This window comes from Lycium ferocissimum, unplaced genomic scaffold (genome assembly GCF_029784015.1).
Source record: "Lycium ferocissimum isolate CSIRO_LF1 unplaced genomic scaffold, AGI_CSIRO_Lferr_CH_V1 ctg1940, whole genome shotgun sequence".
Classification (NCBI taxonomy): domain Eukaryota; kingdom Viridiplantae; phylum Streptophyta; class Magnoliopsida; order Solanales; family Solanaceae; genus Lycium; species Lycium ferocissimum.
In genome coordinates, this window is record NW_026718396.1 from 72,859 (window position 1) to 89,028 (window position 16,170).

The 16,170-nt window shown below is 36.0% G+C and overlaps 2 long non-coding RNA genes across 3 annotated transcripts; one reads left to right on the forward strand and one right to left on the reverse strand.

Annotated features, from left to right (window-relative positions):
- The first annotated feature begins 3,503 nt into the window (after positions 1 to 3,503).
- Positions 3,504 to 5,284, forward strand: LOC132042948 (uncharacterized). Its single transcript, XR_009411628.1, has 2 exons — positions 3,504 to 3,741; positions 5,034 to 5,284. It is a non-coding gene; the product is annotated as an uncharacterized LOC132042948 (long non-coding RNA).
- Positions 5,285 to 7,952: 2,668 nt separating this feature from the next.
- Positions 7,953 to 10,726, reverse strand: LOC132042955 (uncharacterized). Of its 2 annotated transcripts, none has more exons than XR_009411630.1 (3): positions 10,634 to 10,726; positions 9,846 to 9,920; positions 7,953 to 8,339 (listed from the first exon to the last, which is right to left on the reverse strand). It is a non-coding gene; the product is annotated as an uncharacterized LOC132042955 (long non-coding RNA). The 2 variants fall into 2 exon arrangements; XR_009411631.1 differs by having other exon boundaries at positions 7,953 to 8,344.
- Between the last annotated feature and the right edge of the window lie 5,444 nt (positions 10,727 to 16,170).

A 16,170-nucleotide genomic window follows, 5' to 3' on the forward strand; every position in this document is an offset into this window, starting at 1 on the left:
ATGAACTATAACATCTAATACCACAAGTTATGTGAGGCCTCACAACAAAGTGAATCTGAATTTATACTTTGAGTGGAAATTGGGTGGAAAGTAGGGGTAAGGGGGAAACATTTGAAGAAAACAATTCGCTAATTGGGGGTGGCCCGCCCACTAGCACAACTTACTCCTCAGTAGCCCCAGTCCTCCTCTTCTACTAGCAAAGTATAACCAAACGAAGAAAAGGCTTCTCATCTATTTGCTTTCTACTGCAACAAATACCAATAATTTTTGCCAGAATAAGTTTTTACTATATTTTATGTATATAATAATTTAGCCACTCTTATTTCTGTTGATTTTATATATAATAATTTTACTACTCCTTTTTCTGTGGATATGAATTTCGGTATTCTATATTCCATTTTCTCGCCTTATTTGGAAAATAATACCCATAAGACATGTTACACCGCTACGAGGAGAAAATCTTGTAATATTACAATATGTCGTGGAATATTTAGAGCTAATATGGTTCTACTTTTCAACTCATTATTTTTAATGTAAAGTTCTGACACCGTGATGCTCAAGACTCGACTAGTTTTAAATTTCTTTTACATTTAAATTCACTAAAAAGGTGGTGGAATGTCGAAGAAAACAATAGTAATAAAGGTGGAATCTGAAGTAAATTTTTTGGCATGTTTCTTTGTAGTAGGTTACATAACTGCAAAGCAATGAACTATAACATCTAATACTACTAGTTATGTGAGGCCTTATAACCAAGTGAATCTGAATTTATACTTTGAGTGACAATTGGGTGGAAAGTAGGGGTAAGGGGGAAACATTTGAAGAAAACAACTCGCTAATAGGGTGTGGCACGCCGGCTAGCATAGCTTCCTCTTCACTGGCCCCCACTCCTCCTCTTCTACTAGCAAAATATACCAAAACGAAGAAAAGGCTTCTCTCCTATTTCCTTTCTACTGCAACAAATACCAATAATTTTTTCCAGAATAAGTTTTTACTATATTTTGTGTATATAATAATTTGGCCACGCTTATTTCTGTAGATTTTGTTTATATAATAATTGTACCACTCCTATTTCTGTGGATATGAATTTCGGTATTTCTATAATCCATTTTCTCGTCTTATTTGGAAAATAATCTTTACCATAAGACATGTTACGTCGTTATGAGGATAAAATCTAGTAATATTACACTATGTCGTGGAATAATTTGATCTAATATGGTTTTACTTTTCACTACAAAAAAACTGCTAAATTGTGGCGGTTTATTTACGGGGGTTATAAGAAACCCCCACTATACATTCAATTTGTGGCATTTGTGCCAACCCCCACAAAATAGTTCTTTTTGTGGCGGTTTAAGTGTGGGGGTTGTAAAAGACCCCCACTATACATTCAATTTGTGGCATTTGCTTCAACCTCCCCAAATTTTTTTCTTGTTGTGGCTGTTTTTGTGTGTACGTTTTTGACAACCTCCGCAAATACATCAAATTTCAATTACTTGAGAAATTATTGCAATTCGATACAAATTAAAAATTACTAAATAATACAATGTTTAGTCAGGTGAATCTCGAGAAGCGAAAAGTGTCATATATGGGATGAATGAAGTACTATAAAGACTTCTCATTTTAACAAGTAAAAAACAAAGACATACATTTTTTTTCTTCTAGTTCCTTAGGTATTAGGTATGAATCATTATTCATGGACATGAAATCATTTATGGATTTGTTTTAGGCCTCATTTGTTTTCATTAAGATTAAGACGTCTATATTTGAATGCAATTATGATATTAAGATGTGCGTTACAATTCAAATGTCTGAATACACATCTGAATATTAAGACGTTGTATTAATGTTTGAATACTAAATAATCAAGAATTTATTTTCTCAAATATCTAAATTATATAAAAACTGTCTTATTTAAAATTAATAAATATAAAATTTAAATTAAATACTAAATTGATCTAATATATGCTATATCAATAAACTAGTTTTTAAAACTTAACTTTTTTTAACAACTAGGAAATATAAATTTAAATATAATGCTAAATATCAATAAAATATTTTTAAAAATTATAGGACAGTTGGAGGTGATGATGGTTATCGATGGTGATTGTGGGTACTGATTGGGAATTGTGTTGGGTGATAAGGGTGGTTTTGGATAGTAGCCAGTAGTGATGGTGGCTGCCATTAGTGATAACAATAGTTGTTGATCATGGTAGTTGGTGGTGGAAACTAATAATTTTGGTGGGGATAGTGATATAACTAATGTCGGTGGTGAATGAAGACGGTGGATTGTGATATATAGTGATAGCTGGTTATAGTGAATGTCGTTGGTGATTGGTGGTTGTAATAGTGATTGGCGTTGATGATTGTAAATGGTGGATAATGGTGGTGACAACTGACTTACACGATTGATGGTGCTAGTGGTTGTGGCTGATGATGATGGTAATGGTGGGAGGCGACGGTTAATGGTGACAATGAATGGAGTAGTGATGAACTTGTTCCATCTTTGTGAAACATTTAAATAAACATCTTAATGAAATTAAGACTTTATTATAGATCTTCATCACTTAGATTTATTCAGTAGTTGTAAAATTAAAAAAAAAAAAAAAACACTTAATAATTAAGATTCAAACCTTAAAATAAGACTTAATGACTGAGATATGAATGATTAAGATTAATACTTTCATTAAGTGCAAATAAATGAGGCCTTACTAACTCTAAGATTGATATGATAAAAGAAATCAAGTTCAATTATACAATGGTATGCATATTACTTATTGTGACTTCAAGGCATCTCATGTTTTAGTTGAGGTATAATAGTTTGGAAAGGAACAATAAAATAAGTGTTTAATAAAAAAATTAATGTTGATAATTAAGCTTTATATTACATAAATTTGGCAGTGTATAAATATTGATATTTAAAATAATTAGAGAAATCTCATAATCTGCAATATAAGTTTTTTCTTAAATATAATTAAGCGCACTTGTCCCCAATTCTAAACGGAGGGAAAAATTATCTCATTTCAAATAGCTCAATGGAAAAATTGATCCTTTTCCCTCTTGTTTTGCAGAAACCGTTAGTAGGACGAGTGTTTTTGAGCTACTTGGCTAATTGGAAGGTTGATTAACGGCGAGGGAACATTTATGCCAAAAATGTACCAAAGGGTAAAATTGACCAATTTCGAATAATTTAGAGGTATTTTTGGCCTCTTTAATTCCTTTGTTCTGTTATTTTTGTATGCATTTTAACTTTATTTAAGCTCTTATTAAAGTAATTGATTTTGCAAGGACAACACTATAATTGGAGTACTAGTTATTAATACTACTGCTAATAACCGGAAAAAAAAAATAGTTTTAATAGGAGCAGTTTTATTTATTCTATATACGATATGAAAGTTTCTTTTATTTTTCATTTGGAGCCAAACTTTCCCTCCCAAAAATTGAAAATCCCAAACACCAAATCATTCCCCTTTTTCCAAATTCCCTTTCCCTTTTTCCCAAATCCCTTTCCCTTTTTCCCAATTCCCTTTCCGTCAAAGGCAGGCCTCATCGGCAATTCACCAACGGCCTATATCTTCTCCTTTCTCCCTTCGCCCCTTACATTTTCTTATCTCTTTCTGGTTGAAATTTGTGGGTCATTTACCTCTTTTGACTTGTTCTTTTGTAGGTTTTATAAAGTGGAGATCTGAAAGAGACGAATTGTATAATATGATTGTTGCAGTGGATCATACTTCTGTGGATGTGAAGGTAATCCTCTGTTGTGCAGGCTTTACGATTCACACTTGATTTTGAGATCTGTATCTTTACTTTTTCAATTGTACCGTGAATGTAGCATTAATACATCTTAAAGCCATTCGTGAATATTTGACTATTCCAATTTTCGTCAAATTATATCCGGCCTTCAATGGATTTCAGGTAAGCCTCAATTCTATTTTTCTTTGTTAAGGACCATGTAATAACTTAATTCTTGATTGAATATGATTACTGCTATGTCCTTGTAACGTAAGGCTAAATTGCTAATAAACCAATGCTGGCCTTGGTGATTAGTAAATCAAGTTTAGCTTCTTAATCTCTACCAATTAAAGTGATCTTGCTCCAAAATTGCTGGTGAAATGCTAGAGAATCTGATAAGGCATAAACTATACCCCAATTGTATCAAATGCTTCTTGACCTTGGATCATAAAGGTGGCTACTTAAATCTTCGCACGTGAAAGAGTACTAGAATTGCTATTACTAATTAAATGACAGCTTTGTAGATTAAATTTTGATTGATATTTGCATGACTTGCATATTGGTTTCTGTTATTCTTTCAATATGTTAAATTCACTAGATTCATAGGTGTTATTCAGGTAAACAGAATGGAACGTGAAGGTCAAGAAAAGACCAACTTATAAATTAACAAAGAAGTGAGAAACACTTCAGACTACATACTAAATTCAATAAGCACCATGATCTGATTTCGGTAAACATAGGCTTAAATTGTGTTTTGGATGCTTACTTAGATTAGGAATAATTCATGAAGTTGTTATTATTAGCTATAGTGTGCATTGGAGGACATTAGAGACATAGGAACTTAAATTTTATTGTGATATGTATCTACAATTTACTTGTTAGTTGATGCTAAATTACTACTTATTGTGGTTGATTCTTTTTGATAGTCCAATAACCATAATTGCTTTTAGGCATGCTATCTTAATTATCTATAAAGCTTCTAGTTAAGCCACCTGATATTGATGAAGGTCATATTTTTGTTACATTATGTTTGTGGTTTAAGTCTTCTTTTACTTTGTCTCTCTGATTTTTGCTTTCTGATTGCAAAATTCTTCAAGCACAACATCATGTTTGACCATTATCAAAGTAAATTTATCCTTCCATCCTGTTTCAATAGATCTTTGTCAAGATGAAAGCTTCGTATGAACTTGCTTTTGAGATGAATTGAATTATCAATTTTCTTTTATATGTTTGCATATTACTTTGGTTTATTCGTACAAGGATATGTTATTTTTCTAATTACATATACATTTTCTTGATCATTTCAGCTTAGTGATGCAAATACTGAGCTTGCTTTACCCCGGGAAGAAAGAAGATAATGTGGTGAACCAACTCGAATCAACAAATGTTTAGTGCTTTTTTATGTTTATATGATACGGAATTATTTTTGATCTTTTTAGATTTGAAGTTGTAACATTTAAGTTATCATATACGAGTTTGTATTACTTAAGTTTGACATGAATTTAAATTTGTGTTGCTTCTTACTATGAATTTATTTAATGAAACCTGATTTACATTATATGTTATTTAGTAAATTCTTTGTATGTATGTTTATATAGGCTTGATGTAATTCAAATTCAATTTTCTTTTTAAAATTAAAAAAAAAATCAATTTGTGGCGGTTATAAGCTTGCACAAATTAAGTCGTAATAAATAGTAGATATCATATTGTGACGGTTTTAAACTAACGCTAGTTTAATACTTTAAAATATTGAGATCATATTGTGAAGGTTCTAACTTGCCACATATCGATGTTGAAAACTGCCACAAATTAAAAAATCATTTTGCGGCGGTCGTCGTGGAGGTTGTAAGAAACCGAAGCAAATATGCTTGTGGTGGACGTAATTGTAGCGTTTTTGAAAACCGCCGCCATTTAATTTGTGGGAGTCAAAAGCCGCCACTAATTGAAGAAATACCCCCCCCCCCCCGCCCAAAAAAAAAAAAAAAAACAAATTGAGCCTTTTCTTGTAGTGTTTCAACTCACTATTTTGACTGTAATGTTCTGACACTGTGATGCTTTAGACTCGATTAGTTTTAATTTTTTTTTTCCAATTAAATTCACTAAAAGGTGGTGGAATGTCAAAGAAAAACAATAGTAATAAAGGTCGAATCTGAAGTAAATTTTTTGGCATGTCTCTTAGTAGTAGGTTAAGTAACTGCAAAGTAAAGGAATATAACATCTAACAACACTAGTTATGTGAGGCTTCACGACAAAGTGAATTTGAATTTCTACTTTGAGTTACAAATGGGTGGAAAGTAGGGGTAAGAGGGAAACATTTGAAGAAAACAATTCGCTAATAGGGGGTGGCCCACCCACAACCACAAGCATAGCCACCTCCTCACTGGCCCCACCTCCTCCTCACTGGCCCCCCCTCCTCCTCTTCTACTAGCAAAAAATCAGCCGCATGAAGAAAAGGCGTGTCTCCTATTTCCTTGCTACTGCTACTAATACCAATAATTTTTACCAAAATAAATTTTTACTATATTTTGTGTATATAATAATTTTGCCACTCCTATAGCTGTGGCTTTTGTGTATACAATAAATTTACCACTCCTATTTCTATGGATATGAATTTCGATATTTATATATTCCATTTTTTCGCTTTATTGGAAAATAATCTTTTATACCATAAGACATGTTACGTCGTTACGCGGAGAAAATCTAGTAATAGTACACGATGCCGTGGAATAATTTGAGCTAATATGGTTCTACTTTTCAACTCATTATTTTGACTGTAATGTTCTGAAACAGCGATTCTTAAGACTCTATTAGTTTTAAATTTGTTTTTCAATTAAATTCACTAAAAGGTGGTGGAATGTCGAAGAAAACAATAGTAATAAAGGTCGAATTTGAAGTAAATTTTTTGACATGTCTCTTAGTAGTAGGTTAAGTAACTGCAAAGCAAAGGACTATAACATCTAATAATGCTAGTTATATGAGGCCTCACAACAAAATAAACTTGAATTTATACTTTGAGCGACAAATGGGTGGAAAGTAGGGGTAAGGCGGCAACATTTGAAGAAAACAATTCGCAAATAGGGGGTGGCCCGCCCACAAGCACAACCACCCCCTCACTAGCCCCCACTCCTCCTCTTCTACTGGCAAAAAATAGCCAAACGAAGAAAAGACGTCTCTCCCATTTCCATTCTACTGCTACTAATACCAGTAATATTTGCCAGAATAAATTTTTTGCTATATTTTGTGTATATAATAATTTTTCACCTCTTATTTCTCCGGATTGTGTATATATAATAATTTTACACTCCTATTTCTGTGGATATGAATTTCGGTATTTTTATACTCCATTTTCTCGCTTTATTTGGAAAATAATCTTTTATACTAAAAGACATGTTAGGACGTTACGAGGAGAAAATCAAGTAATATTACACTATGCCGTGGAATAGTTTGAGCTAATATGGTTCTACTTTTCAACTCATTATTTTGAATGTAAAGTTCTGACACCGTGACGCTCAAGACTTGATTAGTTTTAAATTTCTTTTACATTTAAATTCACTTAAAGGTGGTGGAATGTCGAAGAAAACAATAGTAATAAAGGTGGAATCCAAAGTAAATTTTTTGGCATGTCTCTCAATGGTAGGTTAAGTAACAGCAAAGCTCTGAACTATAACATCTAATACTACTAGTTATGTGAGGCTTCACAGCAAAGTGAATCTGAATTTATACTTTGAGTAATAAATGGGTAGAAAGTAGGGGTATGGGGGCAACATTTGAAGAAATCAATTCGCTAATAGTGGGTGGCCCGCCCACAGGAACAACCACCTCCTCACTGGCCCCCACTCCTCCTCTTCTACCAAAAAAAAAATAGCCAAACGAAGAAAAGACATCTCTCTCCTATTTCCTTTCTACTGCTACAAATACCAACAATTTTTGCCAGAATAAGTTTTTACTATATTTTGTGTATATAATAATTTGGCCACTCCTATTTCTGTGGATTTTGTACATAATAATTTTACCACTCCTATTTCTGTGGATATGAATTTCGGTATTTATATATTCCATTTTCTCGCTTTATTGGAAAATAATCTTTTATATAATAAGACTTGTTCGGTCGTTACGAGGAGAAAATCTAGTAATATTACACTCTGCCGTGGAATAATTTGAGCTAATATGGTTCTAGTTTTCAACTCATTATTTTGACTGCAACATTTTAACACCGTGATTGTCACGACCCAAATCACGGATCATGCGGGCACCTACACTTACCCCCCTGGTGGGCGAACCCTTCCCCTAACTACCTCAATTTGATAAAACATACGGAATAACAATATGTAAACATACTCCAACAGTTTAAATATTAAAACCAATGCGGAAGAATTACTTTTATTATAAGAAATTCCCAAAATGTGGTCTAGACTTGTACAAGAGCTTCTAAGAAGTTTACAATTTGAAGTAAATAACAGACTCAAACTGGATACGACTTCTGTTTAAGGATAAGGAATAACAGAAATCTAAGAAGAGACTCTGGGTTGCAAGATCTCAAATAGCTCACTTAAACGCCTCTGACGAATGCCTCGAAACGGTCGTGAGACTCCGAACATCACCTGAAAACAACTCTACACTCCAGAAGAAGTGTAGCAAGAGTAGTATGAGCACAACACAAGGCTCGTAGGTATCATAGGCCGACAATGGTTAGCTCACGCATATAGATAAGAAGCAGATAAGTTATCAAACACCGTCACAACTCTAGCAAATATGGAAGTCTTGCAGTAACAATAGTCACAAGGGATTTCAATATCTCAGGTTATAAGCCTAGGTGGAAATCTCTAAAGCTCGAGTCCATAAAGCCTCTAAAATAAATACTTACAAACAACAACAACTCAATAATTCAGCAATGAAGAATTAATCAGAGAATGTGCAAGGGAAGGTTCTGCTGAGACTCAAGTCCCCCTGCCCGAGCTCTCCGAACCTGAAGTGGAAGGAGAGGGGCGAAGTCAGATAGTTCTTTCTTGCTTTCCTTCTATCTTTCTTTCTATTTCAAAGCTTTTCAATTGTCTTCGCCCAAGTGTGGCTAATGCTATAATTCGCTCTGGAAAGGAGCGCTAGTGGACACGGGGAGGGAGCAGGCGAAGCGTGTCGTTCGTAATGGAAAGAAAGATACCACTACTTCGCCTCTTTGTTGGACCGCCGGCGCGAACACAGTGGTCTCTGAGCAATGACATGAATAACAATTCAAATAGAGTGCAATGCAATGCCGTGCTATGCAATGCAGTAGTCACCTCTCACGCTCCACTCTCGTGCACACATGCTATGGCAATGCCTCATAGTCATGACCTATGGGGGACCCGTGAATTCCATGTACCACTCGTGCTCTCCGGCAGAAACCTCAAAGGCTATCAATTATTCTCAATCTCCGGCAAAGACCTAGGAGTCTCTCAATCACTCACCTCACCATCAAGACAATATAAGAGTAATATGAAAGCATGTCATGCATGATATCAGTCTCAATAATATCACCAATATGCAATCAACAAGTACAAGTCATATTATTGTCCATGGTTCAATCATCAATATTACCCTTCCCTTTCATGAGATGAGTGAGCTAGTACGTGATCGAGATACAACTAGGTGATAATCACATCAAATAACACATGGAATATGGGATGCATGCCTCGCACGAAATCAACCTCAATAATCACCGCAATCATAGGTTCCACAGATTCATACTATGAAATGCAATTCAATATTCAATTTCTCAGTAATAACCTTCCTTTTCATATGACAAGTGAGATAACGAGAGAGAGAGAGAGAGAGAGAGAGAGAGAGAGAGAGAGAGAGGATTATATCAAGTGCATGAAATAACAACCATGGAGACAAGCCCACATAACAGTATCACAATAATGGCGACAAGCCCACATAACAGTATCACAATAATAGCGACAGACCCACATAACAGTATCACAATAATGGCGACAAGCCCACATAACAGCTCACAATACCAACCTAGATGAAATTTACCTCCACACCATGCCTCAAGGCCTATCATGCTTTCCCCATCAATCACTACTATCTACATACGTTTTGCTAACCGGAGTCTACACATAAAGTAAATCGTAACCTACCTCAATGCCGAACAGGTGCCACGAACTCTCACGCCAAAGCTTTTCCCTTCCGAAGTGCTTCCGAACGGACAAAGTCTATCAAATATATAATCTACGTTAGAATACGAATCTAAGAACACCCATATTGTTGTACTTATATTTGAAACACAAAAACGCACCCCGAAAAGTGACCTCGGGCCCACAAGGGCAAAACTGGAATTTTATTTAAAAATCATTTTACCCATAACCCAAGGGTTCTATATTCAGAAAATTAGTCAATTCCATCCACAAATAGACTCTCAAATCATAAATTCCCATTTCTTAAGACTATGTCACCCCAAAATCTTAACTTAGGATTAAAATCTCACTTTCCACAACTCAAATACCATGAATTTGAAGGGGTACAAATATAACTCAAAGAGGAAACATGACAAATTAATTATGGTAGCTTGTTAGTTCCATCAACTGTCCCGATAGTACCCAACAATAGCAAGTAGACATTACACAATTTGCTCCCCACGTTATGCCACTGATTCCTCTAAAATTAATAGTCATGCACAATTTTCTTGGTTTAAATTCATCCCACTGTTAATCATTTTATCATTATTACTCAATAATGACATCCACAAGCTATTGTGTCCTAACTCTATAATTTATAAAGGACCAAGCACGAACAGATTATGGTAAATCCAAGTAGAAGTTAACTTCTTTTTCCCACCAAACAAAATATTTTAATACTCCAAGCCAATATAAATATCTTAAAGCGCCAATTCTAGATCCAAACTTAGATGTTTAACTGAGCTTCTTACCTAGAGCAGTAGTCGACCCTCTCTCCGTGGATTTGGTGTCCGACGCCACCAACTGCCTTCAAGGCTCTTTCTTGATTAAATTTTCTAATGCTATGATCCCCAAATGTCAGACCCTACTATTTTTCATTCATTATACATGGCCATATAACATAGGGTATTAAATTAATTATGGGCTTGGCCCATTAACCACCAAATAAAATAATTGTCCAAAATAATCTTTTTACTCAACCAATATGTATAAGGTAAAAATTGACCCATGTAGTAAATTACATTATTCACCAACTTATACCTTATATAAGTGCAAATAAAATTCCTATGAATAAACTATTCACACACATTAAATAGATAAATTCTAAAATTTACCCGTCAATTATATAACTGTACCACCTATCCCCGCAAGTCAAGAATCTTATTTCCAAGCTACGGAAAGATAATTTGGGGAAAAGACTCCAAAATGCCAAAATGACCAAATGGGTCGTTACATCAGATACCAATTAAATAATCGTTCGTCCTCGAACAATGAAATAGAGTACGAAAGATGACGGTAACCAAGGAATATTAATGTAACGACCCGTTTTGTCATGACCGTGATTCTTCCATTTTTGTGCTCGTTGACCCGTTCCTAAGTCTCGTTAGAACTATTTCGACCCGAGAAGATAGTTGGCATGACTTCCTAGGCATCATTTTGGGCTTTGGAATGTTTTCTAGAAAAAATTGGCTTTAAGCGAAAACCGTTTGACCGGGAGTTGACTTTTGGGTAAATGGATTTCTTTCCAAAATTCGTCGATTCCGAGAGGTCCTGATGACCATTTTTGATTGATTGGTGGGTCTGGTTCGGCTCCCAATGCACTCGGGTGCATTTTGGGACTTGGTTTGGGAATGGCTATTGAGGTTTGGGAGTTGAATTAGTCAACGGTATCTCCGTTGGGAAATCCGAGGTCATGGGTGCGTTTGTAGCATGTTTTTACTGTGGGTGCATATTTTGTTTGTTGAAATCGGACCTCGGATGATTATCGAAAATCGGGTTGGAAAGTTGGTTTTTGGCCGCTCGGGGGTTGACTTGGTCGATGGGACCTCAGATGAAAATTTTGAGTGCACAAATGTGTTCTTAGCACTTTTTTACCTATATCTACATATTTTGTTTGTCAAAATCGGGTTTCGGATGAGTTTTCGGAGTTCTGGGGCGAAAAACCAAAAAATTGGGGCATCTGGTGTCTGGTGACCGCTACAGCGGACCCCTTACCGCTGTAGCAGTCCGCTGTAGCTGCACTTCTACAGCATCCTTGGGACCACTGCAGCGTTTTGACCGCTGTAGCGGTTTCGCTGAAAACTGATGTCGGGTCCAATATTAAAACCCTCATATCTCCCTCATTTTAAGTCCAAATGAGGCGATTCAAAAGCCAAAATTCAATGAAATTTCATGAGGAATCCAATGTTTCCACACAATCTGAATTTTGAGGTCAACTTGGCATGAAAATGGAGGAAAAACAGAGACTATGTCGGATTTAGACCTCATTTGGGATACCTTCTCTCTTGGAAGCTTGGGGATGAATAGATTCTTGATTATTTCTCAAGATTGTTCCTATAGGTAAGGTCTAAATCTCATGCTTAATAGTTTCCATTAATTAATCCATCATTGTGGCTTTGTAAAACCCTTCCTCTTCCAAAAATCTTTATGCAAAACCTAGGGTTCTTCAACCCAAAATTGGGGTTTGCTTCCAAATCAGTTTTTATGGGTTCAAATAATGTTTGAGTGAGCTCCTAATATTGATTTAACATAATTCATATTGTTTTCTTGAATTTGTGCCTTGAGATTCCCATTTTACCCTTTTCAAGAGGTCGTTTCTTTTAAAGTTAGGGTTCTTAGACCCAAATTTGGGGGTTTTAGTATAAATGATGATTTTGAGAATTAATTGAGTATTCCTATGATTAAAGTAATGGGTTTTGCCTTTTAGTATTGAATTTGGTATTTTGATCATAAAATCTCCGTTTTGCCCTTAGGCCCGTTTTTCCTAAATTAAGGGTTGGAATTTGACCCGAATAGAAAGTAGCCAATATGGATATCATTATTCATGGTTTCTTACATAGAATTCATATGTGATAGAGTTTTATTATTTGGAGATGCTTCGAAAGACAAGGCAACGTGTGGGTTCATGGCACCTGTTCGGCTGCCAGGCAGGTTATAGCTTTCCTTTCGATAGACTCCGGTTAGCTTCATATATTTGTGTATTAGAAGGAATGGAGAATGCATGTATAGGAATTGGAGATTTGGGATGAAATCTTAGGATGGTATTGTTGTGTGATTTGTGTGTTTGGGCTTGTGGCCTGTAGATTCCTTAGGTTGTTTGATGTGGTTTTTCTTTAATATCGGTGGTTATATGTGACTTGGAAGTAGCGGGTGAAACCTATTGCTGTGTCTAATGATGAGAAATTCCCGTAATATGTGATTTTTGTGCTATACCATTAATAGTGAACTTAGTTGATAAATGGGAGGATAAAATACACCAACGATTGTGATTGAGTTCTAAAAAGAGTGGTGATGAATAATTGTGAGTGTAAGGTGAGATTACTTGTTCTAAGCTAATAGGCTAATTTAAGGAAGTGGTAATAATGTATATCGATTGATTGACCTGTTGTGTGTTAGGACTAGCCACCCCGTTGTGTTGTGCTTGACAGTTCTTTTGTGTTGGCTCGATGCCATAAGTTGTTGATAGAGATTAGATCTCGTTATCCGTCTTAGTTCGGATATATTATTGGCATATCCACCGTTGGTATTGTGATATGATACATTGTTGGTATTGTGATATGATACATTGTTGGCTTACCCCATTGTTGGTACTTGTGATATTAAACTTAGTTGTTGATGTTGATACACGCGTTGCATACATCCTCACTCATTCATGATGCATGGCCGGTACCCGGTGATGATCCGGTTATCGTTGATTGGCATACCCATCGTTGGTATTGTGATATTATATATAGTTGGCATACCCACTGTTGGTATTATGATATGATACATTGTTGGCGTACCCCATTATTGGTACTTGTGATATTAAACTTGATTGTTGATGATTGGCATATTCATTGTACGCATTCTCTCATATTCATGCATGGTCAATACCCGGTGATGATCCGGTATCGTTGATTGAGCGAAACTGATATTTGATAAACTCTTTTACTTGAGTGATCATGAAAAGGCCGATGTCCGAAGATCCATTCCGGAATCATTGATTTTATGAAAGTAATATTTGATGAACTCTTTTACTTGAGTAATTGTGAGAAGGCCGATGTCCGAGGTTCAATTCCGAAATCGTTGATTTATGAAACTGATATTTGACAAACTCTTTTGAGTGATTGTGAGGAGGTCGATATTTGATGGTTATATTCAGGCACCGTTGTTGCATGGCCAATTCCGATGTTATCCCGAAATCGTTCGTAGTGCATGGACTCCGCGGGTCCCCCAGAGTGGTGCCGGTGAGACTTCCACTGTGAGCAATTAGCCAGGATCCCGTCCGTCTGTTAGGCAATGATCCGGGATGGGTGGCACTTAGAATTCGCGAGTCACACTGGGTTGTGCTATCGAGACATCGATATTTTCGTCCGGAGTACATGTGTACACCTCATTTGCATGGCAGGGCATTGCATCCATACATCTTGCATTGCATTGCATTGATACATCTTGCATTGCATTGCATTATGGCTTGTTTGAGATGATTTGGTGTTTGCTTGTGATGATTGGATTCAGACTGATTTATTCAGACTTGGCACATTTGGGATTAGATGCTTTACTTAGGCAATGACGTGTACTTGAATATGGATTTATGATTGAACTTGTTGAGGTATCCTATAGACCGTCCGTAAGATTAGTTATATGTTTAGTCTCTATGTAATGTAGGATAACGGGTGTCTTAATGATGAGTTGACTACTAGACTGAAACGATCAATTTAATGATATGTGAGTCCCGATATCGTTGTGAGCTTGACAGGGGAATTATTAGAGTGAAATTAATGCTTAAGGGTATTGATATATAGTGTGTAGTAGATAGCCATATGACTTGATTGGGTTGTTATCATGTTTGTCTGTGAATTCTTTTACTGATATGTGTTACTAACTATTGTCGGCCTATGATACTTACTCAGTACGCGTGGTTTGTACTGATATTGCACTTGCTACACCCTTTTTGGGGTGTAGATTGTTTCAGGTGATTGATCGAAGCATATGTGGAAATACGCGGTGCCTATCTGGAAGGCCTCCTCCCATTTCATTTCGGGACGGAGATTGATTCTTAGAATGTAGTGGTAATCTAAAATCATTAGTCGCTCTTGTACTATCTAGACCAGGTCATGGGAAGTTGGATCGAGTCTGTATTTGTTACATCGTTGTAATTATATTAAATCTTGAGTTTATTGCATATATTAAGAAGTTTCCGCTGAATTTTCAAGTATTTATTGATTTAAATGAATCGCCTTTTTTTATTTGATGTATAGTCAATGAGAGGGTTCGCCTACCGAGGTGGGAAAAGTAGGTGCCCGCGCGACCCCGAAATGGGTCGTGACACTTAATTATAACCACAAGGAAGCCTCCAGGGGCAAGAAATGCGCCGATATCACTGTTCGTTCACCTTATCAGTCAAAACTTTCTTTAACTACTCAAAGCCCCAATTTTTCATATTTTCCATACTCGGAATTTCTTTCACAACTAATGCCCGAATATAAGAACTGTATCCGCTTGAGTTCTCTGATTTGATATAATCCTACCCCTGTATGCAATCATTTGATTCCCCCATTTATCACTCTAATTGCCACAATCCTTTAGATATAACCACAACCAAATCCTTTAGATATAACCACAACCATAGCCGACTCTGAATCGGTAAAATATTATGATTTCACTAACCTTTCTTTCACACCTTCTAAAGCCGTCTTTCGCACCAAGATTCCTTAGAAAGACACAGACACACGCCACAAGTCCGATCATGATTTCCTTTTGCTTGAAAAAGCCATTGCTTTATCTGAGAAAACTCTAAGCAATTCCATCAAAACTGATCTTATCCGTAGCCGCTGGCACTAGTTCTAGTATGTTAGTTCCGTAATCCGTTGTTGAACCCACTTAGCTAAAATTCATCGCCCAGCCTTTTAAATCCTCAATTCACTATACAAAAACATACCCACTGATTACCTCGCCGAGCCAAATCTATCTATATCCGATCACTCTAAAGGCTTCCCATAACCATTTGTACCTCTTCAAATCATTACTAAGTACCGATGTAGCCTATTATAACTATCACACATCTGTGGCGACCAATTCTAATCCTTTTCTCATGCATAGTCAATCACGACTGTCGCCCTCGACTCCCAAAGCTGAAATCTATCCAAGTCGTCAACTTAGTAGCGAAAAACTATACCTTAAGATTGCAATCTTCATGTTTTTCAACCTTCACCCGATACGCAAATCTGACAGAACCCCATGAACTCTAAAAATATCAAATTCTCCTCGTGCTTCCACTTAACTCACTCACAACTTTGATTACTTCAAC